Source organism: Drosophila teissieri, chromosome 2L (assembly GCF_016746235.2).
Source record: "Drosophila teissieri strain GT53w chromosome 2L, Prin_Dtei_1.1, whole genome shotgun sequence".
Classification (NCBI taxonomy): Eukaryota; Metazoa; Arthropoda; class Insecta; order Diptera; family Drosophilidae; genus Drosophila; species Drosophila teissieri.
In genome coordinates this window covers 20996002-21002001 of record NC_053029.1, presented here as the reverse complement: position 1 = coordinate 21002001, position 6000 = coordinate 20996002, and positions in this window count along the sequence as shown.

Below are 6000 nucleotides of genomic sequence, written 5' to 3'. Positions count from 1 at the left end.
CACTTAGTGATAATTCTCAACATATCTAATTTTGTATAACGTTTTTCATATATTCCTGGTTATCTTTCCTCCAAAACATTTCCATAATTTGCCCATTTAATTTGGCATGCTCTAATTAAGCGATGTATGTATTAAGGTTTTCGTGGTTGCAAGGGCATCAAGGCACCTCCGTCCAATTTTGAATCATTCTAGATTTTTGCGGCGAATCCATTTTTTCCCTATCCAACCACATACTCAACACTTGAGACTAAAGGGGCGGGAGCTCTAAGGAGCAGCACTTAGCTGCGTATTTTACAGTTCATTGCATTGTTATATAATTTAACAGGCAAACACCTTGCTTGAGTGCACACACTCAAAGGCATTCGCACACACTCGCATTCCATTTCCTCCCTGTTAAGAGGGGACTTCTGTTCGAGGGAAGGAGAGGATGGCCAAAGCCGGGCAACAATGTTGCCAAGTTTATTTGTGCTAAAAAGAGTTTCTCCGACTTAAACCCTCCGTCCTTCAAAAATACACCCACCCACACACCCACACCCACATGGGGGTGCTTATGAAATGGCTTTGGCTGGGGATGGGATTGGGCTGCACCAGGGGAGTGTGCAAAAAATTGCTACAAAAGATGCCATTAAAAAATCTTTGTGCTGCCACAAATAAATCCGGCACAAATACATTTTTACTCATACACATACAAAGCACTTTTACACTCAGAAGAAACAAAAGTTGTATAAGAATGTACTCTTTTAAAACTATTTTACTTATTGGGTTCACTTCACTTGAAAGTGAATTTATTTATTGGTTATTAACTTTAGATGAAAACGCAATATTTGTATTTGGTCAGTTTTGTTAAAAATATAATTAAAGGAAATTCCATTGTTCATTTTCTCAGTGCTCGCCCACAACAACGAGCTTCACATCCATCTAGAAACTAAGTCGCAGTTGGGGCATCATCAAAAGTTGCTAAGCCAGGGATCCGTGGTGGTGCGGCAAGGAGGTCGAGCATTTCTCATTTCAGTTGGCTTAACGCATTTTACACTCTTGCAATTGTTTAGCCGCGTTCTAGCCACCGACAAGCCACTCAGTGTCCTCATCCCACCCGCCGTTCCTCGTCCACTCTGAAGTCCCCACTCTGAAGTCCCCACTCCCAGTCCACATGTCACTGCATACTCTAGGGCGGTCCCATTTAAATGTCACTTTAGTCACTTTGTGGGCTCAGTGTGCATGGCGAACTTCAGGCCCAGTCCCAATCCCAATCCCAATCCCATCCCAATCCTAATCCGAATCGGAATCTCGCACATTAACACATTTTCGTGTGGCGCCACTGTCTGCGTGGGCCTCATAAAACGCACTCTCTAAAACTATTTTAGCAGGGCGTGTCGGGCAGTAAATTTAGCTACTGGCAACCCCATCCGCCACTTAGTAGAACCCCGAAATAGTCCTAAGCCCTGCTCTCAGATCGTAAAAAACTGCGGAAAATCCGCTTTAAAAACGTCGAAACGTGTGCGGGGAAATCGCGAGAATTTACATAAAAAGTGTGTGTGTGGAAAACAAAGCCCTAAACTTATGTTGCCATTCTCACGCCTTTAGGCCGGGTCCATACGCCAATGAATTGGCTGAAAGTACTTACTGTGCAAAACTCCACAAAAACTGACAGACAGTTCAATTTTGCGCACGCTATTGTTGCAACTGCTGCTGTTGCAACATCTTTTGCTGTTGCTGCTGGACTGCGATGCTTTTTTGCTGCCAGTTATGCTGGTTTTTAACGCAGGATCTTATTGGATACAGGTTTTTATGTAGCTGAAAGAATTTTTATATACTCTGACAGACTTTGAAAGTTTAAGAAATGACCTCCATATTTTCTACAACCTTCTAGTTGAAAAATTCTTTAATAATTTGTACTTAATAGCAAAACTACACTTTAAATTCTGGGAATAAACCTACATACTTTTCAGTGTACTGCAGCTTTTATCGCATGCGATATTTTCTACACCATTCTCGCTAATAATTGGCTGTCATCATGAGAACAATGCCGTTGCATATCTTTAGGCTCCCGCTCGATGTCGAAATAAGCGAGCCAGCGGATTTGTGAAACTTTCGTTGCCCCTCACACAGAAATGGATGTGTCATTTTGACAACCAAATTAGCATACTCGGAAACGCTTGAAAAACAAAAGGAGCGGGAGGAGAATTCGCTGAGCTTCTGGAGGAGACAGGCCCATTTTCCTGCAGGCGATCGCAGCAGTTCGCCGGTTGCAAATGGGATAGTAGCATCATCATCATTATCGGCATCGTGATGATTCCCGCTGGGAGTGTGCTTGGACCAAACATTTTCATTCCGAATGCATCTCCGCCGGGAATTTGCATTGCAAAGTTGCAACATTTGTTGCTGCCGCTGCCCGAACGGCGATCGTAACATAAAGTACGCCATCGAAATAGGAGGCGAATAGAATAGGAAAGGAGGTCCGGCGTGGATCGGGAGCCTAGACCGCATCCGAGCCCAAATCTCAGGCCCAATCTGCAATGGCATCTTGATCATGTCATTTGTTCCGCGCTGTGGCAGTTGCCGCAATCTCCTGTTGGCTATAAATTGAAATAATTGATGAGCACATGCGCTGATTTCAATCAGCTAATTGACGTTTTATGATGGACACGTTTCTGTTCGATAGACAAATAAATGTCGAAGGTTGCCAAAATAGCGCTAAGCGGCTGCACTTGAAGGAATTGGGTAGTAGGTATTAAATTGTATTTAAAGTCAAGTATTGGAAGTTTTGTATTGAAGAAACATTATCGTTGAACTGAACTCAGGTTTTAACTTATTGAAGTTAAGTTTGGCTTAAGTTAAGCTTCCATTAAGTTTACAAATAGTGTTGGTCGATTTCTAAATTCGTATTCCAGTGTACTGGGTGAAGACCAGGGTGCACCACCACCCCAAATTGATATGTTGTTTATCATATCGAAGGCGTTCTTCGTCATATTCTGTATCATCTTCAATTGGATTTCATTCGGATCGAGTTGGATCGGTGGATGGCCGGTGCCCTTCTATAAAGCTGGATGCCACATATCGGATGTTGGTTGTGCCCACTTTGGGCATATCAATTGACTGCTTAGGCGGCTGTCAGATGCCTTAACGGACAGTCTACAACGTAGTGTGGCATGTTGCCGCTGATAGATGTTCGTGATTTCGTAGAAAACGAAAGGCTGGGGTGCGACCGCTCGCCCCGGGTACGTTTATTTTAGAGCTAATTAATGGGAAATACAAGGAGTCGTTCTGGTCGTTGCAGCTTAATTTGTCGCGGCTGAGACTTCTCGAATGGCAAATCCAGTTCCATGTTGCATGCACATGCTCCTAGTGGGCAGCTCGAGATTGACGTGTCATCCACGTTGCAGCAGTGGTTGTTGCTGTTCTGGTTGTTGCATTGCGTTTGTCTGTTGCCTGGTCAAGTGGACAACGCTGCCGCCGCTGCTAGGGTGCCGGACTTTGAAGTTGGTCTCGAAAAGTCCACTGAAACATTGGTGGCAGTGCATTCCTTCAATCTTTTAAAGAAAGATGTCTCTAGACTTTGAGAGCACTGACTAATATTGTGTAGTAAATTTCCTAAAGATGGTGCAAAACAAATGATTGGGGTATTTAGGGTGCTGCTCCTTCTTCCTTTTCTTCATAGCTATGCAACTTACATGTAGCCTTCTTCTTGGAATTCTGAATGTTGCATCTTAAATACCATTTACACAGAGTTCTCTAGCCGAAAAAAAGGTATGAATTGTATTTATTCTATTAATGAATTTGAAAAGTTATGTATGTATGTATATGTACGTAGAAAATATTTAACCTATATTTCGGTTTATTCATATTATGGAAATCGAATTTAGGAAACTTTGGGTTTCAGTGTTCTTCAGAGTGTGGCAAGTTGAGAAGTCCATTTGCATATGCGCCTTGCTTGATTTGCTGCGCAAGCTGCTGCCGCAATCGAATGAAAGTTTTCCGATGGCGGCAGACTAAATCGCACCGGCCAACGCCTCTTAGTTTTCACTAAAGTGCCTCGCTGGAGCTGTCGATTAGATTGGGCAGCGGCATTTAGCTAATTACCGCACTTGTGGAAAAGTTGTCCCCAGGCCAGGTGATGCGGGTCAGGCGGGTGAGTGGAGGCGAAACCGCTTCGGAGATGACAGGTGGTCAGCTTGGACCTTCATTTGCGGATGACTTTCGTTTGCTTAATATTTATTAGAATTGGTGACCATTAGGTATATTTATTTTTATTGTTATGACCGCACTTGCAAGTGTTTTCACCAGGGTGTTTCCGTGCAGACTGGTCTAGCCGTGAAAAGCTGTTATGAAATTTGCTGCTTGTGGGTAATTTAATAAAGTAGAATATTTTACAATGCCACCACAAATTACAGATAGGCTAGCATGTGAAAAAGATATATTTTCCCTAAAGGAAAATACAAGCAAATACAACAGTCTTGTTTAATTTAAAACGCCTAAAGTAAATAATAGTAATAGTATATATAAGAATAGCTCAATTTATTAATGCCAAATCCATTCTATATGTATGTGAAGGGGAGACTTAAAGAGAGTGAAGAGAGACTTACTGAACTTGATAAAAGGCCTAACTGACTTCGCTTACTTGAAATAAATATTCAGGAGCAAACAAATTCTGTAAATATATTTCCCGATCTTAAATTGGATGATGGAGGCAAGGATTGAATTGAACACTAGTAGGTTGCATAATTGTTTGTCTTTCCTATTCCATTCCCTTTTAGAAAATCAAACACGATGACAGCAAGGAACATGAAACCAGGATAGAAAAGAGCTTCCACTCATTTGACTCCCGCACCATCTCGATCGAAGTCCTAAACCAAACCCCGTTCCGAATACAGCGTACTGCCCCCGGAAATCCATCAATTGTTTGCCTCATGGGAGGACACGCACAGGCTAAACGAATCCCCTGGGGATACATCTTCGATACTATGCAAATGCCGAGGGTTCTGTTTTAGTTATGTGCAAATTTATTGTTTATAAAAAGCACAGCAGTGGGAACAAAGGCAGGAGAAGAGCGATTGCTGCCATTGTTTTTGCTTCTTGTGTATTTATTTATTTATTTTTTGGTGGTGCTTGGGGAGGTTTTGCTGGTCGGGCGCTCTGCGATCTGCTCTATCGCCAACTGGTTTTGGTTACTCGCACGCACACAGCCAGCAGGAAAGCCCAAGCCCAAGCCCAAGCCCAAGTCCAAGCCAAAGCCCAAGCTCAAGAAAGCCAAGATGCAGCAGCGATCACATAATTCGTGTTGCTGCCTCATCATTCTTATGGTTTTCCAAGCCGCGTCGAGGATGGAGCTCCAAGAAACGGGGCTGCCCGCTCCTCCGCCGGAGCAAGACGTTCTGCCAAGTTTATTTTTATCAGCGGCGGCAGCAGCAGCATTTTGCTGCTGTTGCATGATGGGTCCACAGAGAGAAATTTCAAAATCCACTATTTACATTTCAAGGGTTGTGCTTTGGCAGCGAGTCTTTCATTCCAAGCCTCTTTAATTGCTTGTGGTTCACTGGAACAGTAATAGTTTCCCGTAGATACCTGTGCATTTTGTAGAATAGGTATAGGTTACTAAAATAAAGAAGTACCGACATTTCGAGACTTTACTCATTGTATTCAATATTTATACCCATTACTTATAGATTCCTTGAAAGGTATATAACAGGAAAAAGGAAGCGTTTCTCGTTCACACTCCCAATAGCTGAGTAACAAGTATCTGATAGTCGGGGAACTCGACTTTAGCGTAAGGATCAATACCTGGATAGATAAGGATCGATCTGGCCCTGTCCCTTTGTCCGTCCGTCTGTCTGTCTGTCCGTAAGAACGTCGGGAACTCGGTAGCTATAAAAGCTAGAAGATTGAGACTAAGCATAGAGATTCCAGAGACATAGCGCAAGTTTGTTAACCCATGTTGCCACGCCCGCTCTAAGCCCAGAATCCGCCCAAAGCTGCCACGCCCACAATTTAGAAAAATGATTT